This window comes from Cydia strobilella, chromosome 3 (genome assembly GCF_947568885.1).
Source record: "Cydia strobilella chromosome 3, ilCydStro3.1, whole genome shotgun sequence".
In the NCBI taxonomy this organism is placed as follows: domain Eukaryota; kingdom Metazoa; phylum Arthropoda; class Insecta; order Lepidoptera; family Tortricidae; genus Cydia; species Cydia strobilella.
Genome location: NC_086043.1, coordinates 22084004 through 22106723, shown reverse-complemented (window position 1 = coordinate 22106723; position 22720 = coordinate 22084004). Strand labels below are relative to the sequence as shown.

The window sequence follows — 22720 nt, the reverse complement described above, 5'->3', positions numbered from 1 at the left end:
AAAATCTTCGAAAGATTCCCCAATGTGAGATTTCTACTCACTAAAAAACCTGCGGTGTTCGTCTCTCTGCCTTTGGGGTGGAGTCACGGGCACGCGGCGTCACTCATCCGCAACAACAGTATCAACCCTAGCCCAACACTGTACTTGTGGCGAGCCAATGCATCTCAACTTATAACGGAGTTCGATGGTTTACATACGGAGAAAATACTTTCCACGACCACACGTGCTCAAGAATGGTGTAAAAACAGGGACGAGCCAACACGATCCACCGGTTTGACTTAAAGTGGAGATAGTAATAGGTAAAATTAGGTAAAATAGGTATATAGGTAGGTACACTATTTACTTTGTTCGACACATAGGTAATAATTAATAAAATGCCGATGGGAAGTGTGCCCAGAAGGCTGGCCGCATCATTGAGACATACTTGCATGTCTATTGCGAGTTCATACACTAAACGTAAGTAGTAAATGTAACCTTACAATATTGAAATTCGAAAGCTATGATGTTACTATTTAAGTTAAAATTGTTTTTTCTTCTTTTTTTTATAGTATCACATAATAAATAACCGAGTAAAGTTTGATTAAAAGTCCGAGTTAGAGGTTACTTTGGGAATTAATTTTATCGAGCGAAGTGTCATAATTCGTGTATCGGAAGCTATGTTATTAAAGATAATATAGTCAAGAACTAATACATATATTTTTTCCACGTCTACGAATATCAACGCCTCTTAGAAAAACATGATCACATAAGGAGATTTTTCGCCTTCTGGCTCAGGGAACCAGGGATTTGTAAACAGGCTCCAATTTGAATGCCAGCAACTATGTCTGACTTACCCATATTTGCCCGTATTGACCTTAGGTACTTTTGCCTAATCCACTGTTTTGTGGACGGTGACTGCTAGTCCGTCATTTAATGAGTAATTTTAGAATTAAATGAAAATTATATACATAATTTTAAGCTGCAAGGCATATCACAGTATCGCCGTAACAACTACAATTTAACTTTTCTACTATTTTCATTACTACACATTCCATAACCATCGATACGGCCACGGTTGACTAAAACCTATTAGCCTGGTATTCAACACCTATTACTAATTAAATGTGGTCTCAGAACGGACTCAGCACGGTCCAGCGATGCTTAGGCATTCTAAAGTCAACCGCATTGAAAAATCGACTTCATAATTTAAGAAATACGGTTTAAATTACAAAATACACTTTTTAAGTGCGAATTCTGGATTCACAAGAAAATAGTATTTGAATATGGACTTTAAGTGAAAAGGTTGAGAATGTATTTGTGTTTGGGTAAAGAGCGTTCAATTATCACGCTTCAGTGGGAATAGCGGGTTTCCTGGATAAAAAAAGGCCTATCGATCGATTGCTGGTCTGTTTAGTCAGTCGGCACTATGGAATCTAGAAAAATGTAAGATTTTGCTAGATAAGTACCAAGTTATACATCATCTCTGTAATTTTGTAAAGTTTGTAATTTTTCCTAAAGATGACAGATGTAACTTTAATGGTTTTTTTTTCTTTAAATTAAGAGACTTCATTGACTTAGGGTTAGCAACGCGAATGTAATACCCCTGGAGTTGCAGGCGTCCATAGGTTACGGTCACCCGGGCCGTTTGGTTGTTTGCTACCGACGTGGAATAAAAACAATCTCTTATTTATTCTAAGTTAAGATTACGTACAGACTTAAAACTAAATAACTAAGTAAAGCAGGTTTAGGCCGATTAGGTACTTAGGTCATAGTGAAAGTTCGTTTAATCTGCAGTGGAAATGTAACATTTCATTTAAGGGGATCCCATGCCCCATTGACCTTCGATTTGAATCCCTTAGTTTTCTAATGTTTTTTGTAGCTTATCATATTAACAGCAACGGATTTTAGCAATATAGTATCCCATATTTACTTCAAAGTTCATTGTTTTCGAAATATTTGGTATCAAAGTTGAACAATTTTAGGCCAAAAAACTGGTTTTCTGGCCATAACTTTTGTGTTAATTAGTTTAAAATTAAAACCTTAGACAAATTTTTAAAGACGTCTAAGACGAACCCAAATATGTAGATTTCGTATAAGTAAGATCTTTCACAGCAACCGAGATACAAAAAAAGTGTTTTTTTAGACAATGTTTAAAACAATCATAAATACATAAGTATTCATTTTTTTCACAATCCGGTAGACAAAAATGGAGATAAAAGATTGAAGAACCGATAGCCGCTTGTCTTATAATTCTATATGTAGTGCAAAAGTAGGAGATACGATTCAAAACTTGTCAAAAATCGATGAAAACCTCAGTTCCATTTCCTAATTCTTTCTAACACTATGTACAATTTTTTTACGATATGATCATCCTAAAAAGTACACGTCCATTTTTTCCCGGCATTTTTTGTATGAAGGGCTCTCAGTGATTTTGTATGGAGCTTATGGGGTTTATTTAAATTCATTAGTCGATTTTAGTCTAAAATCAGTGTAATTAAAGAGTTCAACTCGCACTTGACCGAATGAATAACAATCTATTCGATACATCTCTTATAATACTTCATAATTTACTCCCAGTTGACCTAACAGGTCTATTCTTTAAGGCCTCCATTAACTCCCTCCAGGCCTCCAGGCCGTGACAATTATCGCTTGTGATTTATATCGTCCAGGAATGCGATAAATAAGTATTAGGCCGATATGATTTATCGACGCGACATGTGAACTGATCATCGAGCCTGCGGGGTGTGAGGGTTACTTATAAGTATAATGTAACTAGTATACGGGGTGAATTCATGACACTGCTGTGTAAGATCTAGCATTTTCTTAGATTTTTTTAAAAAATGAAAAGAAAACAGGATTTAAAAATGTGTACCCATTTTGATTTTTGCTCCTATGTATTTAAAATTAAAAACTCAAAAAAATCAAAGGCGTAGCTGTGGTTGATATAGGATAGGGGAATAGTGTATAAGACGAATTAGATAGTTTTTACATTATTTTATCAAGTATTATTTGACAAAAGTTTTGGTGAGATGTAAAGGCCATGCCAGGAAGTGTCACGCCAAAATCGGCTGGCTAGAAAAAAAAAATTGAAGAGAGATCATATCTCGTTTTTTTTACAAAAAACTATAAAGTTTGGGAGGCTGAAAATTTTCATAGATACTTGTTACTAATAGAAAGTCACAAGATCAAAAAAAAATTACAAGCCAAACCTCGCTAAAGGCAGATTCACTTAGCTTATCCTGGTATGGCCTCTAAAAAATTATTTTTATTAACAAAAAGTGATAAACATAATAAATAAATAATAATAAATAAATATTACAGGACATTCTTACACAGATTGACTAAGTCTCACGGTAAGCCCAAGGAGGCTTGTGTTATGTTACATAGTTTTATCCAACGTGTGACGTCAAATGGGAGCAAGACAGGGCCAACACTGTCTTGCCACCACTTGCAGCTCAACTCGAGAAGTTTTAATTTGCTTTCCTGTTTACTCTATTGGACAGTCTAGACTATTACTTATTACGTACAGTCAAGGGTATAAATATATATACATTCCCAAAGTTTCAAAAATATGTGTACGCTCTTACACCTTAGAGTCTAAGGCTTAGACATTAAAGTCGTGTTCACGTATTTTGAGCCATTTGTTCGGATCGATATTTTTGCCTTCGACTGTACAATTTTATATGAATAACTCAAGCCTTAAAAAATCACTCTCAAGTTAAGCTATTTATAATAAAAACTAGGTACAGATAACTATAAGAGTCCTTAATAGTATAATGCTAAATAAGGACTAGATAACCACTTATCGGCAAGGATATATACATATTTTTACACTTAATTTGATGCATTTCCATATAATGACATTACATTAACATAATGTTTTAATTACACAGGACCGGAGAACCTGTAACAATTAGGTACCACGAGGAAATCATATATATTCTACTTTAATAAAAAAATGGCTTTCTCCGTTAATTTTCCACTTGGTTACTTTTTCCATTCCATCGCGAGTCAAAGTACTAAAACATATAATTTCTAGATCTTAATCATTCTAAGGAAACTTAATATATTATTAGCAATAGTATAATTAAACATCACGCTACAAGTACCGATGATGTTTAGTTCATTTCACGTTAATACATTACACACATATAGGTACATACAGTTTTGGACTAAGTATTACATTATACAAGGTGTTCACGAGGAAACCGAAAGATTTTAACCACGCTTTTCTGAGGCCAGAAGAAGAAAAAAATGTAACAAGAATTTAGGTCAAATTCGCAAAAAAAAATTTTTTTTTTTGTTTTGCTTTTTTTTTATATTAACTCCCTTATTCATAAAACTTGCAAACCTCTTAGAAACCTTTGTAAAATTTTGTCTCTTTCTAAAAGAAACATCAAAATAACAGATAAAGACAAACGATAACCTATGTAAGTCTTGTCAGATTTCACAAGCGTTTACGACTAACGCCATTAGTTTTTTGGCTCCTTAGACTCAGTTACATAATAATATAGAAGTATAATTAAGTAAAGGTTAAATTCTTTATTAATTTTATTAAATCCTACCTATTTATTTGGAGAATATTCGTCAAGGTGTATTATCATCCAAATCGATTCAGCGGTTTAAGCGTGAAAAGGTATCACACAGGCATACATGCATGTGACATCAGACAGACAGTTACTTTCACATTTATAATAATAGTAGGGATGATACTGCAGGACACCCTGTATATCAAGTCCTAGCCTGATTCGCGTGGCCTTTGATCACACGCTATATTATATCGTTCGAACAATTTGGTTCATATATATTGCATTAGCCTTAGCCATGTGGTACTTTTCTCATATAGCCTTTATGACGAAAGTGGAGGACCCGCGCGAAATCGCCTTTACAAACGTTTTCATTTTCCTATATTAACATTATTGAAAATGTTTTGACACAATTTGCTGTATATCCACCACATGCCCGTTTATGCTTACTTACTTACTGCTGTGGCGCGACGACCCGAAGTGGATCTTGGCCTCCGACACCAAAGACCGCCATGCTACTCTGTCCAAAGCCGTTTCTGTCCAGTCGACGGCACCGAGTATAAATACGCGCGCCGCTACAATAATATACGCGCATAATTGGGGCATTTTCTATGAAAAGGGACCTTATTGTCGATGGCGCTTACGCCGCACAGCGTCGCGCGGCATTGTATATATACTTATGGTCTGTATTGAACGGAACTTTCAATTAAAACGCTCAGACTAGACAACAGAAGTATCCCAACTATCTCGGTTGCTGATGAACGCATCTCTGCCCGCAGCGGTTTGGTTAGGGTTGTCGCCGTTGTTGGCATTGCGACACTCTGTATATCTATTTTGTAGGAAATTGCATATAGATTATTTACGTATCAGACTATTAATTTATTTTAAAACGGGTCACTCACGTATTATTAAGTCGAATAGCTCGACATGTTTCGATCCAATTTACCCGATCCGATCCGATTTGTGAGTGACCCGTTTTAAAATAATTTAATATGTTTGAGTCTCACGGGAGTTTTATTTATTTTATACTTTATTGCACAGTAAGAATATACAGTGACAAAAGGCGGACTTAATGCTACACGGCATTCTCTAGTTAAAATATCAGACTATTTTTTGCTGTGGGCTATGGTTTACAATTTATTTAAGAAAAACTAAAAAAAATACCTTAGATTTTTTTTTAAGTAGGAACAAGTAACTCTCTCACTATGCCACTATTATCTTGATCCTAGCGAAAAAGTGTACTGAAACTCTTTTATAGTTTTTTTTGTTACGTGAGTTATTTACGAAAAACGATTAAAAGGAACCCTAGACTTTCAGCTTCACCCCCACCCATCGGTACTTTAAGTATGTTGTTTATTACACCATTCCCTACAACTATGCCAAAATTAATGATTAAACGAACTTACCCATAAGTGAAGTTCTATCATAATTATCCGAGTTGCTTCGTCGAATAGATTAGAAATAAACACAATGTAGTTTCACGTAATGCATGACCTGAAACACTAAATTTGAGAGAATAGAAAAAGAAAAAGTTTAAATCGTATTGACGTCTGACATTACCATCATTTAGTTCAGAGATACAACATACTTTTATATAAGTGCATACATCTAAGTATGCATATAGTTTATACCCCTATTTATGTTAATTTATTGAAGATATTTCACAATAAGGGCAAGTGTAAACGGGAGGGCGGGATTCTAATCTATTCGACGAAGCAACTCGGATAATTATGATAGAACTTCACTTATGGGTAAGTTCGTTTAATCATTAATTATCCTCTTTGCTTCGTCTTCTAGATTAGAAATAAACACAATGTAGACCTTGAGAGGAATAGTGAAATATCGAAAAATAAATAAACCAAGTTAAAAGTAACAAATAAATTTAATACTTTAACCAAAAACAAATTGTCTGTAAACCTTGAATGGTTACCAAAGTATTAACTCAATTAATTATAATACATTAGCTATAATAGTTTTGGCAAAGGTTGAATTATCAGTCTCTGTAATACATCTGTTATAAAATTTACCAAATATAACTGAAGACCCGCTCCATCCAGCGGTCTTTCTTATTACATCCAAGTTTACTCCCAGACTATGCGCTTTAGAGGTCGCTGCATGTCGCGTACTATGTGCGGTAAACATTGTGATATCTATACCGCATTCTCCTAAAGTTAATCGAATCCAACGACTTATCGTTTGTGAAGTTACTGGTTTATGAGGTTTTTTTTAAACTCACAAAGAGAGAATCGTGATTGTGACGTAACAATTTAGTTTTATCTATGTAAACCGATAGCGTTTTAACCGGACAAATTTCTGGCTTTTCCGGAAATGCCGGTAAGGTTAACATAGGTTAAGCTGCACCTAGCCTCGAGGTTTTGACGAGATCGGGAATTTTAATAGTTACTTCGTTTTTATGAAATACAACATTACTTAAAATAATTTTAGCTAATGTCTGAGCCCTGTGAGCTGTTACGACAGCAAGCAGACTAACAAGTTTTCTAGTTATCTTATCCAGATCAAGATTTTTATTGGGGAACCAAGATGCTAGGTTATCTAATACTATTGAGGTGTTCCATGTTTGATTATATTTAGGTAAAGGCGGGCGCATTCTGTAAACGCCCTTGAAAAAACGTCTAATACGATCATCGTTACCAATATGCGCGCCTAAAAGTAGGGACAGAGCAGATCTGCAGCTGTTTAAAGTACCGTATTGAGCATTAGCTTCATACAACTGTGTAAGGAAAGTTAATATTTCTGCTATTGAAGAAGTGAATAAATCAACGTTATTAATAGTACAGAAACTGTGCCATTTCTTTAGGCAAGAATCATACTGCTTAAGAGAATTATCAGATAGAGATGCAACCATTATATTGATGGATGACGGAGGGGTCCCATGTCTTAGCAGCGACTGCCGGATAAGACTCCGGCAACCAGGGTAAGTCGGCGGTGTACACTGCGATCGCTGGAATTAGATATGATCAAGTCGCTACTAAGTTCAAAATATAAGGGCTCCATGGGAAGAAGTTGCATAAATAGTGGGAACCACGGCTGAGTTGGCCAAAAGGGGACTACCATTATACCTGTAGCGTTGTCTCTTATCGTCTTTAAAATCATCGTAAAAGGGGGAACGCGTAAAAGTAATATTTGTTCCATGAAATGGTGAAGGCGTTTATGGTAAGTGCATGTGGATCTCTGTACCAGGAAACATATGCATAACATTTTTTATTCAGAGAACTGGCAAAAAGATCTATATCTGGCAAACCAAAATGTTTAACAATAACGTTGAAAGCGGAATTATTTAGTTCCCATTCAATATCCGGGTGTGGACGACGCGATTCCGCATCTGCCACAGAGTTATCTACCGACTTAATATAAGAGGCGTAAACAATAATATTCCGTGCCTCACACCATTGCCAAAGATCCTTTGCAGCGCGGTTGAGATGAGGAAACTGCACGCCTCCCATTCGATTTATATAGGAAATTGCCGTCGTGTTATCGACACGAAGTAATATTTGACAGTTTGACATGCCTTCAGCAAAAGTTTGTAAGCTATGAAAGGTTGCCATTATTTCTAGATAGTTAATATGGTTGCGACTCTCCTCCACAGACCAATAGCCACCTACAGATTTCTCTCCACACGCCGCCCCCCACCCCGAGGTAGAAGCATCACTAAAAATGTCCAAGCAGTAGTCGTCATACTTAATTTTGTTAGTAGGTTTATTAACGGCGTGACACCACCAATCAAACTCTGACTTCAGCGTACGAGGTATGTTCATATAGCTGTCAAAATTATCTGGATCGTTGATCAAGCTGAGGTATTTTTGTCTTTCGAATTCTTTAATATAAAGCTGGCCATACTCTACTGCAAGACATGCCGAGTTAAGCAGGCCGATTAAATGCGCAAAATCTCTTATTTTCACAGAGTCACAGTCTTAAAATGATTCAATTCTTTCTTTATTTTATCTATTTTATCATCAGGTAAAGTAACTTGGAAATTTTTGGTGTCTATGATATAACCTAGAAATTTACACCTAGTATTAGGTACTAGGTTGCTCTTCTCTTCATTTATAACGAAGCCTATAGATGTTAACAATTGCTTTGTAGCTTTAATATTGTCCAAACAAGACTCAAATGTACTTCCTATTAAGAGAAAGTCATCTAAATAGACAGAGGACAGGTAACCACATGCTCTGAGCAATTTGGTGACGGGTTTCATTATTTTCGTAAACACAAAGGGAGCAGTACTAAGGCCAAACGGTAATACATTAAATTCATACAATTTTGTATTGCATTCGAATCGAAGATATTTCCGTGAATTATCATGTATACGTATTAAAAAATAAGCATCCTTTAGGTCTAGAGTACTCATGAAACATCTCTCACAAACCAGCTTTAAAGCAGTTCTTAAATCTTCGAGTTTGAAATGTTCCGTGTCAATGAATTTATTAAAATTTTTAAGATTAAGGATAAATCTGTGTTTACCATTTGGCTTTGGAATTAAAAAAAATTGTCGACAAATATTGTCCACTGCAAGGTTCACATTCAGAAATGGCGCCAGATTTTAACAAGTCTGCAATTGATTCTGAAATCTGAAGCTTCTCATTAATTGAGAAAGTTTTGCTTTTAGGAGGATGAGTCTGCACCACGGGACGATGTGTAATTATCTCATATCCCGCTATCCATGATAAAATAACCGGATCCGAGGTCAATAATGACCATTGATAGTAGAAATGGGATAGTCTACCAGTGTAACTCACCGATGTTCCATCTAGCGGCGGCTCGAGTACCTGTATCGTGCCGCTCGATAAGATGTTCGCGAGCTGCTCGCGTGCTGATTCCTGGAAGAAGCAGGCTCCCTGCTCCTCTGGCTCCCCTGATGCCTGCGATTCAGAGGAGGAGCCTTCCAGTTTAAATTATTTCTTTTAGGTTGGGCTCCTGTGTATTGTTGCGGTGTGTAAGGCTTGTTTTTAGGGCCAGAAACTTTATTAGATGACGCCGGTGGTTTCAGATCAGCTCCGGACTTCGAAATGGATTTTGCAGTTTTTAAGGTTTCTGCAAGTTCGGAACCGAATAGCATTTTATCTATGTTAGTTTTTTGTAATTGTTCCTTCGTGTCTTTTTTCAGATTATATAAGATAAAGTTTCTTCTTGTAACCGAGTCTTGGTTCTGATTATCCGAAAGCAAACGACAGGCATCCATTAATAACTTTATAACTGGTGCATCTTTGTCTTCTTTGGACATTAAAGTACTTAGAGCCTCAGCAACACATGATATTGCTCGTCCTAGTTGTTTTTGTTTTAGTTGAATACCTTTGTCTCGCTTCATCACCGCGTCTGAGACCGCAGCTATTATTTCTGGATTGAGTTCTGGTGCGTCAATCAAGGGACAGTTGCTAGGAGGTAAGTACCTGTCGCATAACTCTTTACGAACTTCCTTGGTCAAGCCATTAGTCGTAATATGCTGTAGTCGCTTTGCTAAGTCGTTTTGAATTTCTTTTCCATATTGTTGGATTAATGACGGATCCTCACCCAGTATTTCTAGAAGAGTACTGTCTAGAATCACGTCTCCTGTCTCCTCAGATGTTTCTACAGGTTGCGTTGGTAGTACTTCCCGTGTATCCGATAAAGGAACATTTTGTACGGAAAAGGTGGGGGGTACTGTTTGCTGCACAGATGTTTGAGTAGGTGCCCGCGGCGGCGGCATGCCTGATGCTGTAGGTGAGGATAGTGAACAGAGAGGGTTGGCGGGTTTTGTCGATTGTTCAGGTATGTGTACGGTCGATCTTACGGTTTCAACATGATGTATGTCCTCTTCTGTTACAGATACCGAGTAATCATCATCTACTGGCGACGCGTCTGTAAATATATGACAGGCTTGTAATTACGGCAAAGTGACAACCCCACAGGTTGCCCGCATTGCTCGTATATGTTCACGTCAGAACGTAAAGTGACAGTCCCAGAAACTGCCCGCAGTACGAACCATACACGTGGGACGTGGGAAATGTTAAATAGTAGACATTCTGTTAAACTGTAGATATTCAACTTCAATCAGGTATATATTCACGTCAGTAAGTAAAGTGACAGCCCCAAAAACTGCCCGCAGTACGAACCATACACGTGATAAATAATTATTTGTCATAAATATCCATAATTTCGTTAATATCCAAACTTCGTTTGTTATTGTAGGAATATCTATGCAAAAGTAGCTATTTTCTTTATTGCTGAAAAAGATACTCGTACAAAATGTTAAAGGACTGACCTTCCATGTTATTCGGGGATTGCACAAGATCATCATGTCGGTGTCGTTTAATAACCTTTTCTAGCTTCGTTATTTTGTGAAGCAAATGTTCGTAATCCCGATCTTTGCTCTTGTGCTTTCTTTTACCCATTGTACGCTATGATTAAACAATAGAATTTATTTCTAGCTAGAAAAAAGATCTATTTATTATAAGAACGTGTGTCAGGCGTAGCACTGAAAATTGTGAATGATGGTAATGTCAGACGTCAATACGATTTAAACTTTTTCTTTTTCTATTCTCTCAAATTTAGTGTTTCAGGTCATGCATTACGTGAAACTACATTGTGTTTATTTCTAATCTAGAAGACGAAGCAAAGAGGATAATTGGTTTATACATGAATTAATTCCCCCGATTGGCAATCTTTGGTCTTTGTTTGGTGTACTACCTATACATGGAATAAAAGAAAATTTAAATAGGTAAATTAAAAACAATTAGGCTGTGTGCCAACGCCAGCCCTGAGGACGGAAGCGCTGCGCGAATAATTTTCCGCGTCCGTGCGCGCAACCGTTCTGTTAATGGCTGCGCGGGAGTGGATCGCGAGCGATTATTCAAAGGGTGAGATATATGGAGGGGTGAGAAAAGCACGCGATTTTAAAGTTCAGTATGTACTTGAACCTCAGGTAGACTACGACAAAAGTACGATATATACAACGGATTTATACATTAAGTGCCAGTTGAACCATCCGCACATGACAGACTGATTAACGTCACCCGGCGCGCCGCGGCGGTTTACTATGAAACTTTCCATACAACAAAATGTAGCGAACTCTAACAATGACAAACAGTTTGGTGCAACCGACCCTAAGTCACACCATTTCTTAGGGGAAATTAATTTTTATAATTGCAAAATTATAACTTCCTTTATTTCTTGGAAATTTTTTGTCAATTTGGAAAATTACGTACCTTTCATATCTGCAGTCATATTTATTTTCTTACAGATATACAACCTTTGTTTTGACGAAGTTGTTAACACACATTAAAATTAACTGTTGGTTGGTGTCACAACAAAAATCTTTACAATAAGGTGGGGTAAGATTATCACCGGGGTAAGACTATCACTTTATTATTTACAACGACGGGACTTAATCGCGTAAAATAAGTATTAAACCCACCTCCGACGTTTCGAGGACGGCGTTGTCCCCGTGTTCTCGGAGAAGACTGTTTGTCTTGTCCCGAGCAAAATAAACTATGTTAGTCTTACCCCACCTTACCTTACTTATTAACTGAAAAACATTAATGCATACATCTTATGAATACTAAACGCAATGTAATTTTAGATGCTTCTAAATGATTAATTCACAAATTGAACATTAAGAAATTATCAGCTAAGCAAATGGCCATGTTTCAAACACATTAGCTGCTTCCTGGATGAGCGACAGGCTTTACACCTTCAACTTTTCAAAACTCTTTATTTAATCAAAAAAGATCACTCCAAATAGAACTTTATGATTAAATGGATAGAGTGGATATTAAAGAAGCGTATATAAGTAGATGTGAGGTTTGTAAAGCAGGTGTTTGTTTTATAAGCGTGTGAAATCTAGCAATCCTCGATCATGGGAGAGCGGGTGATTATTCTTGCTTGGATGCGATGTTGAATGGACAGATAGTAGGAATAATGGCGGTAGGTGATTTAGACAAGTCATAATTGTTTGCACTTTGTTTTTAAGATGGCGATGGCATTGCTGCATATTGTAGAAAGTTTAAGCTACCATAAAACTACCTAAATACAGTCCAAAATGTTCTAAATATGGTCCCAAAATTCCAATTTTATAGAGTGCCTCACTGAAAAATATATTTTTAACTTGTAAACTTAGTATTAGCGACACACAATACCTATATTCCATACACCTAGCTACATATAGGAAATGCTGCCAGTATCTTTAGCACTATGCCCCAGGGGTTCTTTAGATACAGATTTTTAGCTTTTTTTTAGGTATTAGTTTTAGTTTTGTAGGTAGTTTTAGTTTCAGGTTACTTTTTAGGGTTCCGTACCCAAAGGGTAAAAACGGGACCCTATTATTAGTAATAGGGACTAAGACTCCGCTGTCCGTCTGTCTGTCTGTCTGTCACCAGGCTGTATCTCATGAACCGTGATAGCTAGACAGTTGAAATTTTTACAGATGATGTATTTCTGTTGCCGCTATAACAACAAATACTAAAAACAGAATAATATAAATATTTAAATGGGGCTCCCATACAACAAACGTGATTTTTTTGCTGTTTTAATCCGTAATGGTACGGAACCCTTCGTGCGCGAGTCCGACTCGCACTTGGCCGGTTTTATTGTTAATCTACCTATATTACAAACATTCAAATACGAGAGTACATTATAGTTTTTGTGATAAATGACTGTGACATACGGACAGACAGACGGCCATTTTTGCCATTTTGGCTACGGAACCCTAAAAGCGAATAAGAACTTTACAAACATTCAAATACGAGAGTACATTATACTTTTTGTTATAAATGACTGTGACATACGGACAGACAGACGGCCATTTTTGCCATTTTGGCTACGGAACCCTAAAAGCGAATAAGAACTTTACGAACAATCGATTGTGATACTGCAAAATTACAAAATAGCCAGTTACCATAACCCACCAAGGCTGAACACAATTCCATTCAATTGTAACAAGTATTCCCACATTGTAATTTACGATATTAGCATAACAATTAAATCAGTATCGACAGTAAAATGTCTGAATTAATTAAGTCTTCAAAACAAAGGCAGGTAGGCTGGTTGAATAATATCAAATATCTACTTAGTTAGGTATCCCGTATCCCGTTTATCCTAAAGGCGAAAAATCTCCTTATATGATCATGTTTTTCTAAGAGACGTTGATATTCGTAGACGTGTAAAAAATATATGTAGTTCTTGACTATAATATCTTTAATGACATAGCTTCCGATACACGAATTATGACACTTCGCTCGATACAATTAATTCCCAAAGTAACCTCTAACTCGGACTTTTAATCAAACTTTACTCGGTTATTTATTATGTGATACTATAAACAAAAAATAAGAAAAAAGCATCTTAACTTAAGTAGTAATTTCATAGCTTTCGAATTCCGATATTGTAAGGTAACGTTTTTAAAATAAATAAAAATCGACAAAATTCGATCAAAATCTTTTTCTTCTTCTTCTTTCTTGCGAAATGTGACAGTGACAGCGGCAAACCGATGGAACGGCCTTAAGGTGCAGTAAGGTTAAGAAAACGGAGTATTTAAAAAGTCGTAACGCTTTTTTGGATCACAAATCATAATGCGGCTGCCATACATTTAATTAACAATCTTGAGGTCTTTCTCGAGGGACTGTATCAATTCGAATCCTGGGTTTTTAGGGTTCCTATTAGTACTATAAGGGTAAAAACGGGACCCTATTACTAAGACTCCGCTGTCCGTCTGTCTGTCACCAGGCTGTATCTCACGAAACGTAGACAGTTGAAATTTTCACAGATGATGTATATTTCTGTTGTCGCTATAACAACAAATTCTAAAAGTACGGAACCCTCGGTGCGCGAGTCCGACTCACACTCGGCCGGGTTTTTTACTTTCGCTTGACACAAAAAATCATAATACACTTTAAAAATTGGAACAAATTAGGTATTCACAAAATCTAAAAATGGTTTCTAAAATTGACAATACGTATCATGTTTGACGGAACGTATCGATTACCTTTTTATTATTTTAACGTAAAAAAAATAAAATTAAAAAAACATGATATCCGCTGCACTCCCGCGCACTTCCATCTCGCGCACGCTTACGGTCAGTGATAGTGAGACGAACTTACTGGGCCTGAAAAGGATGCACAATTCAAAATCTTATCCTTCGATAGTGAAGGAAATATGGTTGAATTTCTTTTGTTTCGAAATCGAACGTAATAATAGAGGATCTCTGTTCCAATTTGAAACGTTTGAATTGCCTAGAAATAATTAGTACCACGGGTAATGGGCCTTAATGAGATTAAACAAATACTGACTTCGATTACCGCCGCCAAAATGCTGACATGTCAGAGGGTCTCTATTGTTTCCCATATAGTTTTAAGTCATAATGTATTGTTTGTCCACATTTTCGTTAGTCATAATTTGGTTTTTCTCGGAAACGCGTAACTTTTCAGGATTGCCATGAAACAAACCTAACCTAACCTGTCTATGAGGAAAATCCTGAAAGTTAACGGTTTCAGAATTATGACTAATGATAATATGACAATCATTACATTATGACTCAATAATTATGTCAAACAAAGGCACCCCCATGTTAGAGGTAATTCTGACTTAAGTCAACCATAGATGAGACATCAGCCATCAGGTCAAACATTTTAACTAAAATTAGGATTACAAACTGTTGCAACAACAACAACCGGCCCTAAAATACATTTGTCTCGATATTTCATAACAAAGCCGATATAGCAAGGCCGAACCACCTGTACGGTCCGATGCGGAGGCACGGTGGCATGCCATACCACACCGTGCTGGCTAATCAGAGCATACCTTGTTCTTTAATAACTTCTATAGGTGATTTAACTAACTTAGCGGTTTCACTCACGTATTTTTAGTCACTCGCGCGACATGTTTCGGAGAGCCTATAGGTCTCCACTAAAAATACGTGAGTGAAACCGCTAAGTTAGTTAAGTTAATGTCTCATGATAGTTTAAATTCGATTCTAGGTAATTTGTGGCTCTGTGAGCTATATATAGACTTCGCGTCCCATGGCTCGGCCATTTAAAAAAAATCCATAATTTGAAGCGACAAAAGCAATAACCGTCCCTAAAATACATTTTTCTCAAACATGCTATGTAACATTGATATTACGTTCTTTATATTAGGCTGGGAAGTATCACGTTTCAGGCGCGGCTAGACGAGAGGTCTGTAATGAAATTTCATACAAAGTTGCAGGCCTAGGCCGGGAAGTGGCTTTTTTTAAATTTATATTTCACATATAATTGTGGCCCAGCATCATGGCATTCGGCCATTAAAAAAAAACTATAAGCAATATTTGCTTTGTGGTTCGTTTATGACATTCTGCCAATACGCCTATTAGAAAAAAAACTTTTTTTTTTAACCTGACGGGCTCTATGGCATTAGAGCTGTAGGACTGTGTGGGGGGGATGGTAGCCGGGTTTGAGAAAAGCACTATACATACATCGGCGTGAAAACGGGTTGTCGGCCTCATAACTATCCGGCCTCACTACGTTCGCCCGTATATTCTATTCGGCCCGCAACCCCTTCCTTCCCGGCCTCTGTAGTAATGTACTATTCTCAAAAATAGACGGCAAAGTCGACGTTGCCGGTTAAAAAGTAGGTCGCGAAGTGCGTAGTTTATGGTCAGTCAAAAAATTAAAAAGTTAAAAACATTGCAGTCTCGATTTCGGGACTGCAATGTTGCATACAAATTCCATTATTTGTCAAGTTCCAAACTTTTTAAAAGTTGAAGTGGCCATATCAAATGAAGGCATAGGTCCATTAAACAGCCAAACAGATGATCAGTACTTATTATTATAATGTTGGTACCGCGACTATAGGACAGGTGTCTCAAATAGGTTGGCGTATTTTCAGAAGAAAAATACACTTCCATTATTAATTAAAAAAATAAAACGGCGGCAAAGCAAATCTTTTTACTTTTTTCTGTGAAAATATATACATAAGAATGTTGCTTATGTAAAATATTTCTATAATATTTGCATTTATTGCGCCATTTTTGAGAAAAGCACTATATGACTCGGCTGGAAGGCTACTTGCTGGCTTCGGATTCAATTAAACGGACTCCCAAGGTCGTCCGTTTAAAACGAATCCTCAGCCAGCAAGTAGCTACTTCCGAGCCTCGACAATAATGTACTATTGTCTCAACATTTCATAACAATCGCGTACAAATTTACTTTTATTTATGGCCTGACGTTTCGAACGTGACGTTCGTTCGTGGTCACAGGCAGACTGGCATAAATAAACGTAAGTTTGTACGCGATTAAGTCCCGTGTTCGTTTTAAAATTATGAGTGAAAATCGTGTTAATTTAAATCAGTACATTTCATAACAAAGCCGAATAGGTATCGATATCGCAAGGCCGAACCACCTGTACGGTACGATGCGGAGGCACGGTGGCATGCCATACCAGCGTTGGGTTGGTAATCAGAGCATGCCTTGCTCTTTAATATCTACTAAATAGAGATTAGGGTACGGTCAATTGGGGTAACTGGGGACAGCTAGGATAACAATATACAAAGGAAATACTCCCAAATGATATGAACGTGATTGACAGGAGTGTACTGTTTAATAAAGTTGAAGAATCTTTGAATCATAATTTACCAGTCTTAGTGGCTCTGTGACCTATAGACCGCGTTCAACTAGCTAAAGGAACAACATACAAGAACATACTTAAAAAAAACGTTGTCTATAGTTATCCCATCTGACCCCGGTTATCCCATTTGACGGCATACTACTTTTGCGCCCATGAAACTATGAAGCGTTGTCACCTATGAAACTGTTGTTGTTGATGATGATGGTGGACTATTTGACGGAAGTATTCTAATCGCAGGGTGACCATGCGTGTTGTAAATAATTTAAAACTTTTTTTTTTCAACACAAAAACGGTAAACGTTAGTCTCAGCTTTAGTCTCCATAATCACCCTGTAGTCCATCCATAGGTCGTCTCAATAAGATTTCATAATGAAGTCGATATCTATAGCAACTATAGCAAGGCAAGCCACCTGTGCGGTGGCACGCCATACCGGTGCCCGGTTGCTAATCAGAGCATGCTTTGCTCTCAAATACTACATTTAATTAATGCTATAGCTTCGTTGCTACAGATGAATCACTTTGACTAGCACCGGTAGCGTATAATTCTGACATTCGCGTTCGTAATAGAATAAGAATAAAGAGTAGGAATAAATTTATTGAGAATAATTATAAAGCAATAGGGTTGGCAACTGTCAAAGGTTTGCATAGGTAGGTGGCGCCATCGTAGCTTGCCCCTTTTTCTATGAGATTTTTTTAAGTTTTCAGTTTAAAGGGCTGGCATCCAGGACATAAAATTCCATTAAAAAACAAGAATTTGACGCATTTCTAGGCATTGAGAGTGCAAGCTATGCTGGCGGAATCTGCTAAAATGGTCGACTGATCAAGCCTTAAGGGTTGTGGAGTTTGACCATTCTGTCAATCATACAGGGCGATCAATCCAAATGGGTCAGTATGGAGAAGTCAGAAACTATGAGAGATAGCGAAATCTGTTCTTAGGAACCATGGCGTCGATTGTAGATATAATAATAATGACATTCAAACTTTTTTTTAACTCTCATACATAACCGGGAATCAAACCTGGTCAATATTCTTAATGTAATCGCGTGTAGTATTTGTTGTAAAAATTGAATGCCTTTATTATTAAATCTAAAATCGAAGCCATGGTTCCTAAGAACAGATGTCGCTATCTCTCATAGTTTCTGACTTCTCCCTACTGACCAATTTGCATTGACAGGAGTTAACCGTTTATACAGTGTTAAACTGTACTGTATAAACGGCTAACTCCATGTAAGTGGCCCTAACTAAGACTACCTAACGTAATTAAATACATAGTTAAATAAAACACTAACCCCTTATTCATAAACGTGTACTAAAATTGACAAGCCGCTAATAATCGTTTGTCCCTTTCCATCATACCAATACGTCGGAAGGGACAATAGATTTTTAGCGGCTTGTCAACTTTAGTAGACGTTTATGAATAAGGGGGTAAGTATCTATGTAGAAATAACTGATTTGCAAGACCAAAGTGATCCCATAAGTGTTCCGTTTGTCAAAACAAAGTTTTGCACGGAACACTAAAAAACCAGGTGTCTCAGTAGGCCAGTTGGCCAGTAATGTAGCTGTGTTGACCAGCGCTACGCATCCATACATCCGAACAATGTGTTCATTGTTTTATAGATGCTATCAGATTGTGAAATTATAAAACAAACTGGGGAAAGCGAAAGTTGGTCAGTAGCCGATTACATGAATAATAATATGCGGAATTAATCAAATTTGGAAAAGGGTTAACCGACTAAAGGTAAAAGTAAAACAAAAAGGGTAAAATAGGGTCACCGGGTAACCAAAATGTAACTTCCGTGGGTGATACAATTTTGGGGTACTAATCCTATTTAAGAGGGGGCATAAAGCCAGGAAATTAGAAAGAAACAAAATATATGATGCGCTTCGCGAAACGTTGCGACGGAAGATATGGCCGTCGTGTGGGTTTTTACCTTTCGGAATGGTCCCAGAGACCATACATTGTAGCAAGACCATTCCGAGTTAGAAGAAGGACAAGTTACTAAGGAACTCCTAATCAGCTCATTTCCAATCATCCACACGTAAAGTACCAAAAGGTTGCAAGCGCATAAGATTTATATATGTACCTTTACTTTTACTTCATTTGCACCACCTCGCCACTGGTCTAGCCATAACGCCTCTCATTATCTAATTGCGTCAACATCAAATATATGTACACAATTTACCACCTTATTTCAATCTAATAAGGCATATGTACATATACTTATTTTTGATGTAGGGTAAGCTGGTTGACAGTGGGTTGGTGGTGCACAGTTAATATCGCAACTTTTTCCCGCATAAAAGGTGCTCCTTGGCAACACGTTTTTACTAACTTAAGTACATATTCAATAAAGTGAACACAGCGACACGGATATCTGTTTAAGTGTATCTGCCGCGTGGGTAAATTTACGATTAATAAAGTTAAGTGTTTATTCGTAAATGTATAACTGTTTTCACTAAAAGCGTTACTGGCATCAAGTGTTAAAAAATTCCGGTTTTGAAATATAATATCATGAATTTTGAATAAATTATGTATATAGTAGTGCATAAATCAAGTATTTATCAGAGTTATTACTTGAGATACGGGCATTAGAAAATTGAGTAATCCAGTGTCAACCATCTTACCTTACTTGCTGTAGGACGTGAAACCATGTCCGTCGCCATCTTTGGATGATTTTCTATTGCGTTTAATTACAGGTGTAATTACTATTAGAGAGTATTAATGTATTTATTGACGTTGAAGTTATATGGATATTGATTTGTGCGTGATGTTTACATGATAAATGGTTGGCTTTCGCTTGTCTCTATATAAATATAAGCAGAGTTATAATAGTAGTTGTCGCATATACAGTACCGGCCAATCGCCTCCATGTTTTATAACTTTTTTTTTATATTTGTGAGTGACTTCCACCTTCCACCTCACTGCTTCAGGTAGTCTAGTCGTATTCCTTTATACGGGCGATGAGAAAAATGAGTCTCATGTAATGGTTTTTACATAGAGGTTTTTTTAAAATGTATTGTTAACTTCATTTTTTTTCTATCGTACGTTTTATTGTGTGTAAATTTTTAATCGTTTTTATGAGAATTTTGTGTTTTAAGTATGTTATTTAATCATTTCGTGTATTTTGTCTTATATCGTTCTTAGATTTGTAAGTTAATCAATAAGAGATTTAGAATGTCCCTATAATAAAGAAAACCCTAAATCCTACAAATGTAATAGTCGTAAGCTGACCAATTGCAGGAAAGTATCGCTATGTATTAATATTTGGTGCAGATTTTTTTTCTTGGGATGTCCAGTATAGTGGACATTATCGATTTAAGGGTAATTTTTTTTTTAATAAATAAATAAAATTAACAAAATTACTGTACTGTGGCGTTACCTATAGTTAAAAGGCGCTTGAAACGATATAGGAAACTAGATGCTCTGTAAACATTTTCTAAACCAACTAAATAACCGAACGTAAGCCAATAGCGAGAGCAAACAGACAGACAGACAAGTCAATAGTTAGATGTCAGTATGTCACAAGGTCGCGTTCTTTAGCGCTGGTTATTTAAGGTAAAGTTTTTAAACAAAATACTTGGGATGCCAAAGAACCTAAACTAAAACTAGTGTGTTCATTATTTGATTTATAAATTATAAATTTAATGTCTTCAAACTAATATTATTGACAAGAGTAGTACTTATTTGAGTTACTTACACTTTGTAACGACTCGAAAAAGGATTCTATTCCCAACTCAAAATAGTCACAATAAGACGACTCCGAAACTCACCATTTGAAAATTGACAATTTTCAATCGTAATTTTAAAATCCTCAAAATCCCAGGCGTTTTAGATTAGTTATTTAGATATGTAAGATATGTTCAATACTTTTTAGGGTTTCGTACCCAAAGGGTAAAAACGGGACCCTATACTACTACGGGACTAGACTGTCTGCCTGTCTGTCCGTCTGTCAATAGGCTGTATCTCATGAACCGTGATAGCTAGACAGTTGAAATTTTCCTAGATGATGTATTTCTGTTGCTGCTATAACAACAAATACTAAAAACAGAATAACATAAATATTTAAGTGGGTGTTCCGGAACGGAACACCATAGATGGTGCTGGCCGGGGTGCAGGCAGGCCGAAAAGGAGATGGCGGGACGACTTAGACGCATTTTATCCGGATTGGCGGGACACTACAAACGACAGGGTCGAGTGGAGGAAACGAGGGGAGGCCTTTGCCCAGCAGTGGGACACTAAATTAGGCTAGTAAAAAAAAAAAAAATTTAAGTGGGGCTCCCAATACAGCAAACGTGATTTTTATGCCGTTTTTTTTTGCGTAATGGTACGGAACCCTTTGTGCGCGAGTCCGACTCGCAGTTGGCCGGTTTTTTTTTGTAGTTCCGTAAAGTCGGGTTACATTGGCCCTGGAGGGTAACTTTGGCCATTTTGATTATTAATCCGTTACTGTTTTTATTATTACACTGGAACTATTGCTTATTGCCATGTAGTTGATTTTAGGTATCCGTCCATGTTTTATATTTTTACTAAAAACTTTTTATTGTGGTTTTCATGCGGGCCAAATTTATCCTCTGTTGGGTTGAAGTAACCCGGCTTTACGGTTCTATAAAAGATTTTCAGTGTACCTACTTTTCATGAATTATTAAGGGTGGTTCAAAGAACCTTTTTTTAAATTTTCCGGCGGGGCACCCATTTATTTTGTTACCTTATTTTGCTATTTATTAAAATAAATGCTGATAAAATACACCAAGTTTATTAACTTAATCTCCAACACACACATTAACACGTACAAGGGGCGGGTGCTCACAATCACTGTTTTTTTTTGTTGTATGAAATAAATAGTGTTTATTTTTTCGATTTTTATTTAAGTAAGTATCTGTTTCCACACTATTTGAACGTGTGATTTATAAGTTTTAAAGTAAAAAAAAACATTTTTATTTCTATTTTTGTATGTTTTTTAGTTAATTTTACTTGCCAAAAAAATCATAAAAAAATTTAAATAAAAATGATTTTTTACTCAATAATTTATAAATCACATTTCAGTATAATGTAAAACCAACTACATACTTAAATAAAATCCTAAATTTTTTTTGGATTTCATACTACGTTAGAAAGTTTCAAGGTGGTTGCGCACTCCCATGTAGTTGAGATAAAGTTACAAAACTGGGCGTATTTGTGCCATTTTCAACCAAAAGGGTACTTATTGTCGCTTGTCAGTAAGGCGCTATTTCCATATAGCTTCAATTAGAAATCAACCTTATCGACAAGCGACAATGTGGTACCTTTTGGTTGAAAACGTCACATTTTATCAACATAATAAGTGTAACAAAATAAGGGGGTGCCGCTTTTTAGAATAAGAATAAGAATAAGAATTGTTTATTGCCACATTATCAAGTACAAAAGAAAATGAAATAAAAGTACAAAAGAAAAATAAAATAAAATTACATAAAACAAGAATAAGAAAAACAATTATTAATTTATAAGTAAGTACAAACAATTGGGCAAAGGGTTTCCAGTCTCAGCGTGTGCCGGGCCGAGATGCCCGGCGCTGGTTTTCAGACCGGTCCCAGACTAGGACGGCCGGATTTTTCTGGCTAGTTTGAATTTTTCCCATACAAACGTGA

The 22720-nt window shown here is 36.6% G+C and overlaps 2 protein-coding genes across 3 annotated transcripts in view; one reads left to right on the top strand and one right to left on the bottom strand.

The window, feature by feature from the left end:
* Positions 1 to 22720, bottom strand: part of LOC134756094 (uncharacterized) — a 219183-nt gene that overhangs the window by 65350 nt on the left and 131113 nt on the right. The gene's annotated exons all lie outside the window — the stretch shown is intronic.
* The window catches only part of LOC134756102 (phospholipid scramblase 3-like), a 455878-nt gene continuing 450410 nt past the window's right edge, over positions 17253 to 22720 (top strand). Inside the window, exon 1 of the mRNA XM_063692915.1 lies at positions 17253 to 17269. The gene's annotated coding sequence lies outside the window, so the exon portion shown is untranslated. The remainder of the gene's footprint in view (positions 17270 to 22720) is intronic.